This window comes from Pipistrellus kuhlii, unplaced genomic scaffold, assembly GCF_014108245.1.
Source record: "Pipistrellus kuhlii isolate mPipKuh1 unplaced genomic scaffold, mPipKuh1.p scaffold_m20_p_18, whole genome shotgun sequence".
Taxonomy (NCBI): Eukaryota; Metazoa; Chordata; class Mammalia; order Chiroptera; family Vespertilionidae; genus Pipistrellus; species Pipistrellus kuhlii.
In genome coordinates this window covers 3096786-3117145 of record NW_023425493.1, presented here as the reverse complement: position 1 = coordinate 3117145, position 20360 = coordinate 3096786, and the positions used below count along the sequence as shown (strand labels likewise).

The 20360-nt window shown below is 54.1% G+C and overlaps 1 protein-coding gene and 1 pseudogene across 3 annotated transcripts in view; one reads left to right on the top strand and one right to left on the bottom strand.

The window, feature by feature from the left end:
* PDZK1 (PDZ domain containing 1) overlaps window positions 1–20360 on the top strand; it is a 41794-nt gene that overhangs the window by 3041 nt on the left and 18393 nt on the right. Inside the window, exon 2 of one of the 3 annotated variants that reach the window (XM_045582958.1) lies at window positions 15281–15285. The gene's annotated coding sequence lies outside the window, so the exon portion shown is untranslated. Of the gene's footprint in view, window positions 1–3397; window positions 3418–11018; window positions 11221–15280; window positions 15286–20360 lie in introns of those variants that run through there. The other 2 variants (XM_045582959.1, XM_036443065.2) reach the window with 2 other exon arrangements.
* LOC118721659 lies at window positions 1627–16145 on the bottom strand (annotated as a pseudogene).

Sequence of the window (20360 nt, the reverse complement as noted above, 5' to 3'; positions counted from 1 at the left end):
GCAGGTGTTTCCCCTGAGGGAGCTGACCTGTGGCTCCGCCAAGAGCTTTGGAAGGAAACCAGGCCCCGGCAGAGGGCACAGGGAGCAGAGCTGTGCAGGCATTTCCGCCCGCCCCCGCTGCGGGCCCGCGGGCCGGCGCCCGGCCCGGCCGTTGGCAGATCCTCTGAGGGGGCGGCGGGGGTCACTGTGGGGAAGGGCGCAGCTGCGGGGCTGGGAGCATCAGGGTGAGAGGGCGGGCCTGGGGGGAGGCCGTTCTCAGGCTCAGCTCTCACTTCCTGTCTCTGGTGAACGGCGCCCAAGGGTTATTGACCTCAAGTTCCATCTTATTTATTTATTATATTTGTATTGATTTCAGAGAGGAAGGGAGAGGGAGAAATAGAAACCCCAATGAGAGAGAATCATGGATCAGCTGCCTCCTGCACGCCCCCCACTGGGGATCAAGCCCGCAACCTGGGCATGTGCCCTTGACTGGAATCGAACCTTCAGTCCATGGCCCGACGCTCTGTCCACTGAGCCAAGCCGACTAGGGCTTCCATCTTTTTAAATAGAAGGTGGAGAAAACAGTGTCTGTCCTGTGGTTCCCGGAGGGTCTGTCCATCTGCTCATAGAAGACGCCGGCTCCCTGCAGCCGGGCCTCCTGCTCACCGCCCTGTGCGGGTGTGTGTGTGTGTGTGGGGGTGGGGGTGGGGGGTAGGGGGGGATTGGGGGGTAACCTGAGCGTCTCCAGGATGCACCGCCTGATGGCAGAAATGCTTCAGGGGTGGCTCCGTCTGTCCTCTGGGCGGCTGCCCCTCACACGCCCCAGGCCTCGCTGCGCTGTGAGCTCACACAGGACAGGGCCCTCTCCCCTCCCCACGGCCACTCTGCCTCCCGCACAGTCACAGGCACAGGCCCCTCATCCTCCTCCGCTGCTCCTGCCTCCGCTGCCGCAGCCACGCCCCTGCTGCCCCTGCTGCCCCTGAGGGCTCCATCCTTGGCCAAAGGAGCCGCCCATGCTCCTGCCCTCTGTGCCCCCCAACCCCCACCCTCACCCCCACCCCGCCCCATCCTGTCCCGTCTCCCCACACGGCGCCAGGAGTCCCCGCCTGCCGGAGCCTGACTGTTTTCATGTTTCATTCCAGCAAAACCACAGCGTGAAGCCAGGGCCCCTGTAGGACGGCTGAGGAGGACGGGCTGCGTCTCAAGTGCACCTGCTACAGGCCTCACGCTCAGCATCTTTTCTTCTTAATGTATTTTTATCGATTTCAGAGAGGAAGGGAGAGGGCGAGGGAGAGAGAGAGAGAGAGAGAGAAACATCACTGATGAGAGAGAACCATTGATCCGCTGCCTCCCGCACACCCCACACTGGGGATCGAGCCTGCAACCTGGGTCTGTGCCCTGACCGGGAACCGAGCCGTGACCTCCTGGTTCATTGACTTCACTGTTCCCCCTGCAAGGCTTTCTGACCGCGTGGGCCCTGGGAGGTGGGCCTGTCCTCCCCGCACGCCCGGCCTCCAGGGGCCTCACCGCTGGTAGAGACGAAAACCAGGGGGTGGAGGCCTGGTTCTTTGAATCAGAGACTTAACACTGTGCCCTCTGGGGCGTTTTCTTTCTTTCTTTTTTTCAATTTTATTTTATTCTTACAGTTTAATGTTGTGCACACATCTTGCTTAACAACCACTGAATGCCTAGGCCAGGCGCAGGCGACTGAAGAGCCCGCAGAAGCAGTAGTGTTGCCTAGAATGAAGGAATACAGAAAACGCGGTCTGGAGCAAACTGGGAAAGAACACCGAAAGGCAGGCTGGGAAATTCGATCCAGGAGGTCACCATGTTTCCTCTCTGGTGGCCGGGCTGAGGCACCCCTGGCTGCTAGGCTACAGGACAGGCCGAGAAAACGGGGCGCAGACCACCCCGAACAAGCCCCGCCACCCCCCGCGTGTTCTGGTCCAGGTTTCACAGTTCAGATCCCCTGTATTCAGCGGTAAGCGTACAGAACTTCGGTAAGATACGTTCGCTGTTAAAACCGGGGCCACTGCCGCGGTGAGCCAGCCTGTGCCACATGGGAGCCGCGTCGTCGGGAAGGACAGTTTGCTCTCGGCCGCGGAGAGCAGCATTAAGTCCAACATATGGTGATCCACGTTCCAGGAGATGCCTCTCTGCTTTTGGAAGTGGGCTGATGCCTCTGTCTGTGACGTCCAAGCTGTGTTCTTTCTGGAGAGAATCGTCATCTGATTCCTGATGCCCCTCTGGAGCCGCCTACTCCCCCGCAGCCACCCCCGCTCGCTCCGGCTTCCCCGGCCCTGAGGCTCAGCGCACCTTCCCTGCCTCCGCAGACAGACAGCCGTTTCCCAGGCGTTTTCAGTGTGACCTGGGGAAGGAAGAGAATGTTTAGCAAAGGAGCTGCTGACCAGGGCCGGGTTGCAGGCACTCCTACCGCTGGGGGGTGGGGGCGTAGCCGGATCCCACTTGAAGGCAGCTCTATGGCCCCAGCCTCATCCTGACCGGGCTTCCGAGAGGAACATGCACCTTCTCCAGTGGATGCTGAGAGCAAGCATCTCCCCCCTCCCTCCACCCTCTGCCCTCCGCCCTCCTGCCATAGAGCAGGGGGGAAGGCAGGGGCGCATGGGTAGCTTGCTCTCTGAACAAGCCTGTCAGGGCGCCCGGCTGGCTTGGTTCAGTGGATGGATGTGTTACAGAATCCCAGGGCAGGCGGACTGGGGAAACTGAGGCAGGAAAGTTAAAACAAGGCCACACAGTGTGGGCAATCTGCAGCCAGCCTGTAACTAACAAGCTATTGTCTTCCCCAGCCCAGGACACGGAGCAAATGGTTAGAAACCTCCCTGAGGAGAGAATGCAGAGAGGGGAGTGGGAAGGTGGAGAAAAACCCGGCAGTCACTCCCTGAGCGGAGCAGCCTGCAGCCTCGAGGCACGCCAGGAGCTGCTGGTGAATGCTGGGAAGGCCATGGCCAGGGAGAAGGGCCTTGAGGATGAATCTGCACCAAACAGCCAGCAGAGGGACTGGGAGGCCTGTGGGCAGGTGGGTGTGTGACGCCTGGACCCCCACCCTACCCGCTCCTCACATGAGTTGCTTGCTTTGCTTTTCCAGTAAAGGGGAATGCTTTAATCGCTTTAACAAATCAGCTTTTCACCACACAGTCACGGTCTCGCGTATAAATTCATTATATGAGAAGACAGAAATCAGGGTTGGAAATAGCCCTCTCCCACGGACTCAGGGGCTGCCCGGTAAGACCTCTCTGGTGCCAGTGAGAGGTGCCTGTCAGTCACAGAATCAGCATTGGCCCCGAGGACTGACGGTCCCGGGTTTGATTCTGGGCAAGGGTTCATTCCAGTCACCTCGATCCCCGGGCCCGTGCGGGAGGCAACTAGTCAATGCATCTCTCTCATGTGGATGTGTCAGTCTCTCCCCATCCCTTCCACTCTCTCTAAGCATCAATGGAAAAATACCCTCAGGGGAGGATTAACAACAAGAATGCCAGGGGTCACGGGACCACTCTGAGGGAGGGGACACTCGGAGGCAGGCCGTCTTGCAGATCATGACTCAGGTTCGAACCACTAGGCTTGGTTCTCTCTCGCAGGCCGTGGCCCCAGCCTGGCCGTGGATGGAATGGTCCCCAGTCTCTCTGTGAGGGGTGGAGTCGGGCTGAGGTGCGGCCTACAGGTCCCTGGCACTTTGTTCTCTTGTCCCCAAGCTTGTCCCTCGGGGGCCCCGAGAAGTTGACCCTTTAAGACAGGGTTCAAACTTCTAGATACAGAGAACAAACTGATGGTTGCCAAATGGGAGGGGGATTGCGTGAAAAAGCTGAAGGGATTAAGACCTACAAATCGGTAGTTATAAAACAGTCACGGGGTACAAAGTACAGAATAGGGAATCTAGTCAATGATAGTGCAATAACTATGTATGGACCAGGGGGTACTGGAGTTACGGGGGGAGTAACTTTATAAATCATCACTATGCTATTCCCCTGAAGCTAATCCTATTAATAGAAGCCTAATATATAATACTAAGTGTCTGGTCCACTGGTCGGCCGTTCAACCAATCAAAGCATAATATGCTAATGATATGCTAAGGCCTCTCAACTGCTTGCTATGACATGCACTGACCACCAGGGGGCAGATGCTCTGGTATCCGGACTGGGCAATATGGGCCAGACAGGCCCTGGAGTCCTCCCGCAGTCCCTCCCTGGCTGGCCAACCCCCTGCATCCCTCCCTGTCCTGATTGTACACTTGGTGGGGTCCCTCAGCCTGGCCTGTGCCCTCTCACAATCTGGACCCTTTGGGGAATATTGGAGAGCCAGTTTTGGCCCAATATTGCAGGCCAGGCCAAGGGTCACCACCGGTGCACGAATTTGTGCACCGTGCCTCTAGTATAAAACAATATTGAATGTCATTGGGAAAAGGGGCTGGTGGGGGTGGGGTGGGGGGGAATGTCCCAAGGACCACTGAGTTTCTCAGAAAGAGGCAATGGAGACTAATCCTGGACTGGTGCCCACAGGAACCTGGTGCGGCCTGCTCCTCAGCTCTCCTTCTGGTGGAAAAGGCTTGTGCATTCTGACACCTCAGCTGGAAAGAGGGAGAGGGAGGGGACAACAGCGGAGGTATCCTTTGCAGCCAGCTTGCAGTGTTAATGATTCACTGCTCTCCAGGGGTTCTCAGGCCTCTGCTGACCTGCTACCTGGTTGGTGAAAGAGACTGGATCAGCAGTCATGTGGGGCCACAGTGTGTGAAGCTATGCTACAGAGGAGAGCAGCTTTGCCCGTCCCCTCCCCGGCACAGCTGTGAGCCAGGGACCTCAGGTCTGCCTGTGGCCCCGGCCCCATACATTCTCCGGCGGCTGCAGGCTGCACAGCCGGCTCCTGCAGGCGGTGGGTGAGTGAAAGGGGAGACTCAGGACAGGGACAGGAAACCCCTGGAGCCTAAAGTGCCACTCGGAGTTAGTGAACGAGCTGCTGAAAAGCGAGGTGATGCTGCCATGATCAGATCTGAAGCTGGAGGGACATCGGGGCTGTCAGAGATGGATCTCAAAAGTGGAGGTGGAGGCGGGGAGCCTGTACGGAGCCAGGCAGACGGAGGGAGCGGAATGTAAGCCACGCTCTGCCATGAACCCCAGTGCCTCTGGCCACGTCACTGTATCTCTCTGTATCTTTCAGAGGAGGTACCACTCCACAACAAAAAAGGAACTGCCTGGTTAAAAAATGGGCAGCAGACGTGAATAGACATTTCTCCGAAGAAGGCATACAAAAGGTGAATAAGCACATGACAGGACGCTCCACCTTACTCATTTGTAGGAAAATGCGGCGGAAAGCCATCAGATGTCACCTGATACCCGTCAGGATGACTATTATTTAAAAAGACGCCGCAGAAAAGAGTAAGTGTTGGTGAAGATGTGGAGAAACTGGAACCCGGTGCATTGTGGGCGGATAGGAACCTAAAATGGTGCAGCTACTGTGAAAACCAGCATGGCAGTTCCTAAAAAATTAAATATAAAATTACCCTGGGATCAGCAATTGCACTTCCGGATATACACCCCGAACAATGGATGGCAGAGACTCAAACAGATAGTTGTACACGCATGTTCACAGCAGCATTGTCCACAGTAGCCAGAAGGTGGAAGTAATCCTTTACTGCCAGATGAATGGATAAGTAGAATGTGTGGTACACATACAAGGGGATATTATTCTGCCTTAAGAAGGGAGGAAGGCCGAAACCGGTTTGACTCAGTAGATAGAGCGTCAGTCTGCGGACTGAAGGGTCCTGGGTTCGATTCCGGTCAAGGGCATGTACCTTGGTTGCAGGCACATCCCCAGTAGGGGGTGTGCAAGAGGCAGCTGATCGATGATTCTCTCTCATCGATGTTTCTAATTCTCTATCCCTCTCTCTTCCTCTCTGTAAAAAAATCAATAAAATATATTTTTTTAAAAAAGAAAGAAAGAAGGAAGTCTGATATGTGCCACAACACGGGTGAGCCTTGAAGGCCTTGCTAAATGAAATGAGCAGCCACAGAAGGACAGATACTGCTCGGCTCCGCCCTCCTGAGGGGAGCAGTCAGACCCACAGGCGGAGAGGACGGCGGTCGGCAGGGCCTGGAGGGCGGACCATGAGCAGCGGCTGCTCAGTGGGTGTGGAGTTCTGGGTCCGGGAGATGAGACGGTTCTGGGGACGGATGTGGTGCTGGGTGCATGGGACTGGGTGCAAGGGTGCATGGGACCGCCGCCTGGTGTACAGAAATAGTTAAGATGGGAAATGTCATCACATTAAAAGCACTGCGGTAGAGGAAAGGTTCCTGCCAGGAGTGCCGAGGTACGCCATGCCGAGCCCTGGACCCCTTCTGACCGCGGGCACGCCGGGCAGGGCGGAGGCGGCTGAGGCCAGAGGCAGGTCACGGGCAGCCTGAGAGCTGCTGCGCACCCCGGGTGCTATGCACATAGCATGACTGTTAACGGGCCTCGGCGCTGAACCTCATTAAGGTCTGGCATCATATACCTTCAGGGCATGGAACCCAAACACACAGCTCAGAGTTAACCACAAGCACCTGTGTGACCACCGCTTGGCTCAAGAGCTAGAACCTCGCAGCATCCCGGAAGTCAGGCCAGTGATCCCACCTCGGCAGGCATCCCCCCGAGTGCTGCCTGACATTCGGACAGTAATGGGTGGGCACAAGTAGGTTTACAGTTGTGAGTACACGAAACACAGTTCTTTTTTTAAAAAAAATATGTAATTTTTGTTGATTTCAGAGAAGAAGGGAGAGGGAAAGAGAGAGAGAAACATCAATGATGAGAGGGAATCATGGATCGGCTGCCTCCCGCACATCCTCTACTGGAATTGAGCCTGCAACACCCCTTGCCCGGACTTGAACCCGGGACCCTCCAGTCCATAGGCTGACGCTCCATCCACTGAGCCAAACCGGCTACGGCAACACAGTTCATTCTTGTATTATTATGTATTAATTACTGTATTATTTATTAGTATTATTTGTCTTCTAATTATTATTTTTTTCATATAATTACTTATGATTTATCTTTTAGGTACTTATAACTGGTAATTTAACCTACTTCCCCCCCCTTTATAAATGGAACCCCAGAATGAAAATAAACAACTGCACATAGCAAATTGGATGAATCTCATACATATGATATGGATAAAATAAAACAGCCCAAGAGGAATATATCAGAGCAAATTATTGAAAAAAGAAAACACACACCACTCTTCCCTCTGTTCTTTGTCATGAATCAACTGTTTTATCTGAATGAATGGGTCTGTGTTGAAGCTCTCTAGAATATTCCATTGGTCCATTTGTCTGCTTTCTGTCCATCCCAGACTGTAGCAATTACTGCCACTCTACTGTCTTGTTACCCAGTAGAGCAACTCATTCCTTCTTCTTATTTTTCAGAACTAGTTACTCCAGATCAACCAAAGGCCAAATAACCAAACAATGTATTGTAAATACATTGATCTGCCGAAACCAGTTTGGCTCAGTGGATAGAGCATCGGCCTGTGGACTGAAAGGTCCCAGGTTCGATTCCGGTCAAGGGCATGTACGTTGGTTGAGGGCACATCCCCAGTAGGAGGTGTGCAAGAGGCAGGTGGTCGATGTTTCTCTCTCATCGACGTTTCTGGCTCTCTATCTCTCTCCCTTCCTCTCTTTAAAAAAAAATCAATAATAATAATAAAAAAAAGAATCAACCAATGAATGCATATATAAATGGAACAACAAATAGATGTGTTTAAAAATAAATAAATAAATAAATAAATAAATAAATACATTGATCTATAAATCAATTTGGAGAGAACTGACATCTTTACAGTGCTGAAGCGTCAATCCATGGACATGGTATAACCTCCATTTGTTTAAGGTTTCTTTAGTTGCCCTCAATGATGTTTGATAGTTTCTAAAAGTATGCTGGAGTATCGATCCCCTCAACCTTTGGTAGTCTGGGCAGAGCCTGGGCAGCGAGCCTGGCCTGAGGCCGGTCACTCCGCCGTGGACAGACACAGCTGTTTACCCTAGTGAATTATACAACTGTGACTAACTTCTCTGCGGGACACGGCGGGAAAACACTGGGGCGCGCTGAGAAGTCTTTCCAGTTTTCTGTTTCTGACCGTTTGCACAAAATACTGTGGTGAGTGGGCAAGAATGCCACCACATACCCTGAGCCCGAAGGTGCCCAGTGTGCACCTGCAGCCCGTTTACTTCCACAGCCTCCCCGTACCAGGTGTGCCCATAAATTAAGAGGGCTTGTTCTTACAGAAACATTAACAGCGCGATTATGTACTGGGCACTTTCCTGGTTCTGGGAATGTACACACGCCTCCTTCCTTAAGGCTTCAAGAAACACTATGAGGCCCTAGCTGGTTTGGCTCAATGGATAGAGTGTCGGCCTGAAGGGTCCTGGGTTCGATTCCGGTCAAGGGCACATGCCCGGGTTTCGGGCTTGATCCCCAGCGGGAGACGTGCAAGAGGCAGCCAATCAATGATTCCCTGTCATCATTGATGTTTCTGTCTCCCTCTCCCTCTCCCTTCTTCTCTGAAATCAATAAAAATGTATTTAAAACTTAAAAAACAAAACAAAAAAACACTATGTGGTCATTAGTATGACCTGTATTTTACAGAAGAAAAAGCTGGAGCTTTGAGAGGCAAAGTGACTGCGAAATGGTGGGACCATTTCCTCAGACATGACAGACTAGATCATCTGAACACCCGCCCTCTACAAAGCTCGTAGAAAAACTGGGTGAAATGTAGAAAACCACTTTTTAAAAACAGATAGCTGACGTGGAAGAAATTTTCTTCACAGGGTCACTGTGGAGCAGGAGATGAGACCAGGAACAGAGGCCGGGCAGAGCTGACAGCCTCGAACAGCTGCGTCCGGGGGAAGGAAGGGCCGGAACCAGTCCTGTGGGAAACAGTTCAGTGTATGCTCTGTCCACTGAGCCAGACCGGCCAGTGCAGGGCTGTCTTTCTTTGTGTGTGTGTGAGTCATACAACTTTTTTTTATTTCAGAAATTTCAAGAATGAATATTACTCACTTATGCTCCTTAATTTTAAAATTATGGTACTATTTGCATGTGATATAATCCACCTGTTTTAGGGGTACAGTTTGGTGAAAGTCAATAATTGTAGAAATTGCATAGCCACCACCACACTCACGCTGTAGAACAGTGACCTCACTTTAAAGGTTCCCCTTCAGGTCCTTGCTTTTCGCTGTTACTCCTCACCAAGGATATTTTTTCCATTGGTTTTTAGAGAGAGGGGGAGGAGGGAGAAAGAGAGAGAGAGAGAGAGAGAGAGAGAGAGAGAGAGAGAGAGCGCGCAACATTGATGTGAGAGAGATACATCGATTGGTTGCCTCCTGCACATGCCCTTGACCCGAATCAAACCTGAGATCCTTTAGTGCAAGGGCCAAGACTCCAACCACTGGGCTACACCAGCCAGGGATAGGTTCTTGATTTAAAAAAAATTTTTTTTAATTGATTTTTTACAGAGAGGAAAGGAGAGGGATAGAGAGTTAGAAACATCGATGAGAGAGAAACATTGATCAGCTGCCTCCTGCACACTCCTCATTGGGGTGTGCCTGCAACCAAAGTACAATACATGCCCTTGACTGGAATCAAACCCAGGACCCTTGAGTCTGCAGGCTGATGCTCTAGCCACTGAGCCAAACCGGTTAGGGCTAGGCCCTTGATTTTAAGAGGGACATTGACAGATGGGCCAGGGTCCAGGGTGAGAGGTCCTGAATTCATGGCACAGGCAGACCACGTTGAGGAGTGAGGTTTATGGCGAATGTCCAGGCTTCCAGCATTTCAAGGCTGCGATGTATAAAGAGTGAGTGAGGGCAGCTCCGAGGGAGCCGTGAGGGCCTGTGGGTGGAAGGGTGAGATGCTTTGACTCAGTAGAAGAAAGAAATCTCTAGTGCTGGCTGGGGTGGCTCAGTGGTTGGAGCGTCGTTCCGTACAGGAAAGGTTGCAGGTTCCATCCCCGGTCAGAGCACACACCCAGGTTTCAGGTTTGGTCCCTGGTCGGGGCCCGTGCTGATAAGTTACTTTAGATCGAACACCTGGGAAGTGGTAGTGTCAGGATTTGAACCCAGGTGTCCTGATTTTAAGCCCAGATTTCCTGCTCTCCCCTTGGCTTCGGAAGGCTTACGGAGCTCGGGGGGCATAGGGTCAAGGTGGGGACGACCTGACCTGACTGAGTTAGCTGCTCACATGGCCGTCATTTGTGAGCATTTATTCACCTGGGGCTTGGCCATGCCTGGGTCGGGGGCAGCCCGGGCCCAGCGAAGACCAGGGCCTTCGCAGTGTGGGTGGAGGGGAGGCTGTGGCTCGCTTCGCCTGGCTGCCTGGAGCCGTCTCTCGCCCTGATTTCAGTGTGGGCTGAGGATCCAGGTCGGAGAGGAGCCGGGAGCGGGGTGGCCTGTGTGGGTGCTGCTGATCGGAATCAGCTGCTGGGCCGTCGGGGCCTGGGGCTGAGAGCTGCTCACAGAGAGGCCTCCCACCGCCTGGCCGGGCTTGTCTGCGAGGCGCTGAGTGTGACGGGGAGGCCGTGGAGGAGAGCAGCTCTCAGGTGAGAGAGGGAGAGGGAGCGGGAGAGGAGCAGCACTCAGGCGGGAGAGAGTGTGTAACAGGGGAAGAGAGCCTGGGCGATAGCAGCCATTTACTGCTCAACTCCAGGGAGCGAGAGAGGGAACCCCAGTGCTGGGAGAAAGGATGGGCAGAGAGGGGCTTTGCTGCATTGCCTGGGCTCCCGGCCTCCTGGCCTCCCCCGGGGGTGGCTGCCCAGGCTCCTGCGCCCCAAAAAGACCTCAGTGGATGATGGGGCTCAAGTGGCCCTCCGCCCTGACCTTGGGATGGGAGACAGCGGGGGCTCCTGGGTGTGGGTGCTCGTTGGATGGGACCAGGACCCGGGGAAGGCAGAGGCACCCCTCCTGGGCTGTCCTTTCCCTCCTCTCTGCCCCCCTCTTGCCTGGGAGGGGCTGACACGCCGTGGCATCCCGCACGCATGGGTAGGCAGGCCGATGGGTCAGTGCGTTGGGTTTGCCCGGCTCAGCGCCCAGCCAGCTGGCAGGGAGCAGGACAGAGGTCACTTGAACTCAGACCATGTGTCCCTGTTAAATACATCAGCTTTTAAATCAATCTCCGTCCAAAGTCCAGCGAGCTCCGCGGCAGCAGCTCTGCAGCAGAGGGATTCCCAGCGGGCCAGCCGCAGGCGCTTCCTCCCAGGCCCAGGTAAGGACGGGCACGGCGTCCCGACGGGGCTGGCCGCCGGGCCGAGCCACCGTCTCTCTTTTCGTTTCTTTTCCAAATATATTTTATCGATTTTTACAGAGAGGGAGGGAGAGGGAGAGTTAGAAACATTGATGAGAGAGAAACATCGATCAGCTGCCTCCTGCACACCCCCTACCCACAATGGGGATGTGCCCGCAACCAAGGCACATGCCCTTGACCGGAATCGAACCTGGGACCTTTCAGTCTGCAGGCCGACGCTCTATCCACTAAGCCAAACCGGTTTTGGTCGCCTTTCTTTCCCTTTTCCCTTTCTAAGCGGCAGCTGGCCGTCCAGGACAGGAGAGAGGCTGGTGGGGAAGGCGCCGGGGCCAGGCCCGGGGTGGTGGGGCTGTGTGAGAGGGTGTGGAGGGCTGGTGGTGGGCGTGTGTGTGAGGGGGTGTGAGGACTCTTCTCCTGGATTCTCTGCCTGAGATGCTCAGCATTTGCCCGGAGGCGGCTTCCCAAGGGGCTGGCCAGCTGGTCTTTAAAACCTCTAACCCCCAAGCTTGCCCAGGGGAAGGTGAAGTGAGGATCTCCCCGTGGCCTGTGAGGTCCGCTGTCACCCTCCCCGTGGCCGCCCACCAGACCTCCGCACTCCACTAGAGCAGCTTTCCCCAGCGGCGTGGAGGTCTGTGTGCGTGGAGGGGACAGCAGACCTCACAGGCCACGGGGAGATCCACGGCGCCTTCCGCTGGGCAGGCTGGGGGTGGAGGTTTTCTTAGGGGCACAGCCCAAGGCACCTGGAGAACAGAGGCCCCGCTCTCCTTTCCAGTCCGTTACGCAGAGTCGTGGGGACCCAGTGGTTTCTCGGCTGAATGTTGAGGGAGATCTCCGGGCTGCAGCCTTCGGGATCCCTATCCCTTTGGGTTTGGGGTGGGTCTGAACAATCTTGGTTGTGTGAAGACTCACCCGGGGGATTCTCGTGGGCGTGCAGGTGTGGGAGCGTCTTTCCTAAGCAGAGGGTCAGGGACCGGAGTGAGGCTTCGGTCTGGTCGAAGGGTCCCCCGCGGAGGGGAATCGGTTCGGGCTGGCTCCGGAGGATGCAGTCCTCCCGGACCCTGTCCCCGGAGGCTGCAGGCACGCCCTCCCTCCTCACCGGGTCCCAGGGCCCAGCCACCTGAGTCACGTGCTCCTTCCCGAAGTGAACAGCTCCGGGACTTTGAGTCTGTGTGTTATGACTAAGTACATGGGCCTTATCTCGGATCCTTCTGCACTTTCTTTGCACCATAAACTAGGAAACAGCTAGTAACGCTGTCTCATGTCCACAGACAGCTGCCTCTCGTCCAGGGGAGGGAGTGGGGGGAATCCCAGTCACCTGGCTGATGAGCTGCGGCTGACGGGCCAGCAGACAAGCCCTTAGTCAGCGGGAGCCTTTATCAGCGTCTATCTGATAGAGGTCTGCAAACTCATTAGTCAGCAGAGCCAAACATCAACAGCATAATGATGGAGATTCCTTTTGAGAGTCAGGTTTTTTAAATTTAAATTTCTTCTAAAGCCACTTCTTCAAAACAGAGCCGCAGTTTGCCGACCATGGGTCTATCACAGGCTTGTGTCTTCTGCTGAAGGCTGGACTGAAGTAAAATGACAAATGTGTGTTTGAGCAGAAACACAAATGTGTTTAATTTCTTTTTTTAGAAAATTATCTTTATTGTTGAAAGTATCACACTTGCTCCCCCCACTACCACCACCACTGGCCCCTCCGTCCTGCCCCCCCTGCCCCAAGCCTCCACCGCACCATTGTCTGTGTCCATGGGTGATGCAGATATGCATACAAGGTCTTTGGTTCATCTCTTCCCACCCCCATCCCTGCCTGCCTTCTGTGATTCGTCCGTCTGTTTCATGCTTCTGTGTCTCTGCATCTATTCTGTTCATCAGTTTAGTTTGTTCATTAGATTCCACAACACATTCCTAATGGCGTATCCACCGGCTCTGGGGACGAGCGGGAGGAACAGGCTGGTGGCTAGTCGGAGACCTTGTCCCATCAGTTAATCTCATGGAGCTGCTGTTTGCTTACTACGTCTGGGATAAGGTGACTTCCCAGCCACCTCTGTTCTTCCCAGCCCACCAGGTAGATGGGTCCTGTGAAGGCTGGCTCCTCCTCGTCACTCAGGTATGAATGACAATGCCAGTTCCCAGGGCCCCTCTCCACTCCGTCACCGTATCCCTCCTGAGTAGCCACCCTCAGAGACCACCTTGTGTCCTTCCCAGATGCCACCTCTGCCAGGCGGCCAGCTTCAGGGGCGCAGGGACCTTGTCCGTTGAGCTGCCCTCCCAGCTCTAGGACCCCGGCACAGGAGAGGCTGAGATGTTTGGGTGAATGGAAGGAACTGCAGGATAGAATCAGGGTGTTTTCATGGGTTGCCCCAAAGGAGAGGAGGCTGAAGAATCCGGATCTCTCTCGGGTCATCTGTGGTCCCAAGTCTGGGAATGGGCGTCTCTATGTTGCATCTTGGTTAAACGGTTTTCGCATTTGTTGCATAGGAATTGGATGAGAGTAGCAGGTTAGAGCTAGACGCCTTTTTCTTACATCTCGGCAGGTCCTTCAGGAGGGACTGCTCAGACCTCTCCTCTCCACCTGGCTGGAGTCGTGGCTGCAGGATTAAGGGTCTGGGTGCTGGGACTGGGAGCCTGCGCTCCTGAGCGGACGATTCTTCCTCTCTGTCTCCATTCCCACAGTCCAGCAGGCACAATGGCACTGCTTCCTAGTGTTCCAGGACTGGATGGGAGAAGGCGCTTTGTGCAGCACACCTCAGTGTGCTCTGATGATCTTCACAGGCTTTGTGAGGGGCGTGGTCCGGGAGGGAAGGACCCTGGGAAGGAAGGAAGGAAAGATAGAAGGAAGGAAGGAAGAAATGAAGGAAGGAAGGAAGGAAGGAACCTGGCAGTGGCAAGGAGCTTTGATAAACAGGAAAGGGCACCTGCTAGCTTTTCTTTTCTTTTTAATATATATATTTATTAATTCAGAGGAAGGGAGAGGGAGAGAGAGAAACATCCACGATGAGAGAGAATCACTCACCGGCTGCCTCCTGCACTCCCTCTAACTGGGGATCGAGCCCACAACCAGGCATATGCCCTTGACCAGAATCGAACCCTGGACCCTTCAGTCTGCCGGCCAAGGCTTTACCCACTGAGCCACACCAGCCAGGGGACCTGCTAGCTTTTCAGTGACAGCGAGGGAGGGCTGCTCGTGGTCTGAGACCACCAGCTTCTCAGGCTCAGAGCCTCACGGACACCGAACTCCCTGGAAGGACAGGACTGTGTCTGAGGCACTGACAGGCTCACCGCTGTCCTTGCCACTAAACCTGTTCTCCGGCTCCACTCCTAGACTCACCTGCACCGCTCCTTTCACCCGGGATGCCTTCCTCCTCCCTTCCTAAAGCCCAAGGTTCCTACATCCTCTTCCTCACGCTGGGAGGCTGGGGAGGGGCAGGGGGAGCCCCGACTCAGGTGGGTGTGAACCCAGGTTCTGTTGCTTATCCAAATAGCCATGGAAACCAACTTACTAGGAACTTTCCAGAGTCTTTGTTTTCTTTTCCTTATAAAATAGGCCATTGGGGCCCAATGAGAACACAAAGGGTCCCTCAGCTGGTGCTTGGAGCCTCGTGGGCGCTCAGTACACATGTATAACCATAACAGCAGGGTGACTTTTTTTTTTCTTTTTCAATTGCAGCTGACGTGCAATATTGTACTAGTTTCAGGAGTACGACAAGTGATTAGATATTTATGTAACTTACGAATGGAGGGATCACCCGGAGAAATCCGTTCCCATCTGGCATCAGACATAGTTTTTACGACATTAACTGTATTCCCTGTGCTGTGCATTACCTCCTGTGACTGTTTTCCTAACTGGCAACTGGTACTCAATCCCTTTCACCTTTTCCACTCCTCCCCCAGCCCCTCCTCCCACCGACGACCATCATTCTGTTCTCTGCATCCATGCGTTTGTCTGTACAAAACAGTTACGTCTCAGCATTGAGCAGCCCCCGGGCTCTGGGCTCTGTGAGGGCAGGACGGTAATGAGTCTGTATTGAGCCTTCGTACCTTCAGGCCGTGCTGGTCAGGAAAGGATTTGTAAATAATCTAAAGTTTGAACTTGGCCTTGAGGATGGGCAGGTCTTTGAACTCATTCCTTTGTGAACGCAGTTTGCTTAGGGCCTGTGCTGAGTGGAGGCAGGTCTTGGGCAGAGCAGGGGCTGGTGGGGAGGCAGACCAGGAGCCTGCGGGCAGAGCTGCCTGAGGAAGGGCTGGGTCACGCTGAGCCTCCAGACCGGAGCCAGGCCTCTGGGGGCCCAGCAGACGCCACCGCCTGGGGCCGGCCGTGCCCAGCCAAGGGGAACCCACCGTGTCCTTCCACATGGCTGCCCATGCGAGCCCGCGGGCTGTCTGCAGACAAAGTCCCAGAGCCAGCAGAACGCCCTCCGCCCTCAGCCCTGGGGAGGAAGGATCTGGTTACAGAGGTCCCCGCTTTCAGGTGCCAGCTGGTGACCTCACCCCCACGATGGCACAGGAGGCAAGTCCGTCTACGGGGAGAAATTTGATGACAAGAATTTCATCCTGAAGCACATCTGTCCATGGCAATGCAGGGCCCAGCACAAGGGTCCCCAGTTTTTCTCTGCACCCCCAAGCCCAAGAGGGCGGGTGGCAGGAGTGTGGTCTTCGCCAGGTGAGCAGCGGCATGGAGGGGGAGCCAGCCATGGAGCGGGGGCCCAGGGAGGGCAAGACCAGCAGCAGACCACGATGCTCACTGTGGACGCCTCTCGTCCGTCTGACTTGGGTTTTATCTTCACCACCGACCATTCCTTCTGTCGCTCTGAGAGCTCCCCTCCCCCATCTGCTTCGGACGTCCGGCCACCTTCGTGCTCTGGCTGCAGCTCCCTGGGCTCCATGTTGTCCTCCCCGCCTCCCGGTCCAGCTGGATCGCAGAGCTCAGTGTATGATTATGAAATAAAAAGTAAACGACAACAAATGAGGGCTGGAAATGCAAGTTCAAAGGATCTTGTAAAACAAGATGCCCATTTAGGAGGGAACCTTTGTTCCGCCAGCTCTCAGGGTTGCCGGGCATTTTCAGGCACCGGCTCTGTCAGGAGTGGACAGTGGTCCTTTCTGTGAGGCATCTGTTTCCCACAATGTTGACTCCATCTCTCTCCCAACCTACAGGCAAGCAAGTGCAGGGTGAAAGACTTTGAACTCCAGCCTGTATGTAGCCCTGCCTTCTGGGACATAGTGCTGTTCACATGTCCTGTACGGTGGCTGGGGCAGGTGCAGTGCTAGTGAGACTAATTGACTGAGGTAGACAGATTCCATCCCTTATCAGAAATCAGAAGTCAGAATTGAATTACTCATCCTCGGCGTGGCTCAGTGGTTGAGCATCAACCTATGAATCAGGAGGGCAGGGTTCAATTCGGGTCAGGGCACGTGTCTGGGGATGTGCAGGAGGCAGACGATCAATGATTCTCTCTCATCACTGATGTTTCTGTTTCTCTCCCCTCCTTTCTGAAATCAATATAAGTATACTTAAAAAATTGGAAAAAAATCTATATGAAAAAATTGAATTACTCGCTGGCCTATGATCACTCTTCTCCACGTAATTCTCCACAAAAGGCATTTCATGAATTTCCCGCATTTGAAACCTATTGGTTGGGAAGATCAAACAGCAACTATCCTAGTGGGCAAGTACAGTTAGAAAATACATGTTTCACGGCCCCACTTACCCTATCTTTAAATTCTTAATTCAAAATTAATACCATTGAGTGTTTGAATTCCCACCAGTCTTGCTTTTTTCAAAGGAGGAATCCAGGTAGCCTTAGCATACAGGGTCTGCTCTGGGCAAACTATTTCTGAAGAATAAAGTGGAGCTGCCTCATCCCTCCCTCGCTTGCGACACCTGTAGGTGCCGGCTGAGCCCGCTGGGACGCGGCTGATGCTGCTGGAGGAGGCAGCCTGTGCTGAGCTGGTGTGTGTGTGTGTGTGTACAGGGTGGGGGTGCCAGCTGCTGGCCGCGGGGAGTTCCTGGCTGGTCCAGAGCTGCTGACAACATCCCAGTCTCCACCAGTTATGCTTTCCAACAGAAGCCTAGGGCTCGCCTGTCCACTCCTCCCACACGCACCAGAGGCCCACAGAGAAGCCTCCCCTGGCCTGCCCTGCCCGGGAGGCTGCTGTCCCTTCGCTGAGGTGCCCGGGTTCCGTCCCTCGGCGTGGGCTTCAGGGCCCAGCATGCGGGTTGGATGTGACCTTACCCTCCCCATCAACCCCCCCACCCCCCACATGCCTCCACAAAGCAGAAATCATTGACTCCACGGTTCCATCCCAGGTGATACGTCCCACAGACTCAGTAACCAGGTTAAACATTAGTCACCTGCTGTTCTGCTAAGTGTTGCTGTTTAGTGTTTTCCTGGCTCAAGGGTTGGTTACATAAGTGCCTTGTGAGGAGAGGCTGCATTTTCTTTGTAGCCGGCTGCCGGCTGCCTCGCTGATTCCTAATTCCTGTTAGATAAGACGCTGGTGGGGCCGGAGTACGCGTGACTAACGGCAGTGACTCACCGCCTTATGGGTGATCCTGTCACGTCTGGACTTTGGGAGATGAGCAAGGAAGATCCTCCCTGGCTGTCTGTCTCTCCCGATGGGTCACCGGGCCTGGCGATCCCCATTTACATAGCACCCCCCCTCCCGCCCCCTTTTTCCACCTCCTGGCTGAATGCTTCTCATCCCACATCCTTCCTCGCCTCTTCGGGAAGTTCACTGGTGCTGTCTTATGAGTGAGCCTGCTCCCTGCTCCTCCCTGGTTACCATGATCCATACGTGGGCCAGATCTCTCTAGTAACTGCCCCTCACTTCATCTCCTCCACCTTGTGTGTTCCTGGTCCCTTGGCTGGGGGACCCTGGGCTCCAGCTGCTGGGGCCCATCTTGCAGGTGGGGACTCTGGCCAGCTTCGCCTGAAGTTCTGGGAGGGCTCCTGGGTCCCGGACCTCCCTGGCACAGCACGGGCGCCATCTTTGCAATCCCCTCGCTCTCGGTCTTTACGATACTTCTGGGTTTAGGGAAATCTGAGGTTATTATTTGAGCTTTAAAATTTCATGGTGAAGAAAATCGTCAGCCCTGGCCTTTGAGCAGCTAAAACGAACTTTGCGCCCTAGCTGGTTTGGCTCAGTGGATAGAGCGCTGGACTGCAGACTGAAGGGTCCCAGGTTCGATTCTGGTCAAGGGCACGTGCCCAGGTTGTGGGCTCGATCCCCAATTAGGAGGCGTGCAGGAGGCAGCCGACCAATGATTCTCTCTCATCACTGATGTTTCTAGCTCTCTCTCCCTCTCTCTTCCTCTCTGAAGTCAATAAAAATACATTTAAACAACAACAACAACAACAAAACGAACTTTGCAGAGTTGCCTGGAGAGAGTAGACAGAACCCGGTACCTGAGGTGCTGCCCACCCCGTCCATCATTCTCAGTTCGGGAAGAAACCAGGGGCGCCGCTCAGATGTCCTTTCGGGGAGCGAGCCCCCCGGCCGCGGGACTGCCCCGGGGAGGGTGGTGTGCGGGACGGCCCTCTGTCCCAGAGGCTGTGCGGCCGCTCGTCCCGTGTTCTGTCTCAGGAACTTCATCTTGCCCCGTGCATTCTCTGCTCTGGGCGGACTCCTGTCTTTGGCTCAAAATGAAGGCAGTCCCTCATGTTCTCACAGCGAGCACACAGTGACCCCGGGATTAAAAGCTGGGTTTAGGTTTAACACTCTAGTTTTCTTTTTAATGTTCTCGACCTAGGCCGCGTAGGAAGGCAGAAAGGCGGCTCTGGGCCGGAGCGAAGGCAGTGCCAGCGGCCAGGGGAAGGAAGGCCCATTCGTGCATCGGGCCTCTAGTTTACAACAACCAACATATGGAAGCAACGCAAGTGTCCATCAACAGATGAGGAGATACAATCATGGCGGTACATATACTGCATATGATGAGTCAGAAAAAAGAACGAAATCTTACCGCTTGCAACAGCATGGATGGACCTAGAGGGTATTATGCTAAGTGAATAAGTCAGTCGGAGAAAGATGAATACCTCATGATTTTATTTATATGTGGAATCTAGAGAACAAAATTGAAACAAGCTCATAGATGCAGAGACCAGATGATGGTTGCCAGCGGGCAGAGGGGCTTGGGGACTGGGTGGAAAAGGTGGAGGGATTAAGAAGGACAGATTGGTAGTTAGAGTCACAGGGATGTAAAGTACAGCACAGGGAATATAGTCAGTAACATTGCAATGACTCTGGTGACTGTGTACCCGGAGTACCAGGGAGAACACTTTATCAAGTACATGAGTGTCCAACCATTATGCTGGGTGCCTGAAATTAATAAACAAAATAATAATGAATGTAAACGGCAATTGAAAAAAATTAAAACGGGGTCATTTTGCATCAATTTCTTGAGAAACTGGTCACACCGGGCTCTTCCTCACAAGAACCATGAGTAGCTAAGAAAAAACCATCCACCAACCCTGCTTTCCCCTCAAGCGACTACCCCAACTCTCTGGTTGATCCGTTTTAAGATGCATCCATATTCATTGCCTCTGGAATGAACTGTCCACTTGTTTATTAGTCCCTTATCCATCTTGGACTTACATTTTCTAAGCTTAGTGGCACTTCCTGCTTTCAGTGTCATTTGGCTTTGTTAGCTATCCTACCACGAAATTCGTCCTTTAGTTCCGACTCTGCTGTAAAGTCTTGGCCTTCGATGATTCCTTCTCTGTGCCATCTTGTCGCTAAGGACAGGCGTTACCAAGGCGCTCTCCTTGGCCCTCTTCCTGTCCTGGTCTCACTGGGGCCTTCGCCTCACACAGCCGTGCAGACTCTCGTCCATCGTCTCCTGAGCTCCGGGCCCGCCCTTCTGTCTGCCGGCAGGATGTGCGCCAAGTTCTCTGATTTAAACCCATCTCATTTCTCATGACTCCGCCACTGTGGGATGGTATCACGTTCCTGCCAGTCCCCAAGGCATGACGTGCTTCTCTCACATCTTCCCTTTCCCACAGCCGGCCCAGAGGTTAGCATCACTCAGAAGTGCTAACCGTCTCCTGGCTGTCATGACAGACGATCACAGACCGGGTGGCTTAACAACAGGGATTTATGTC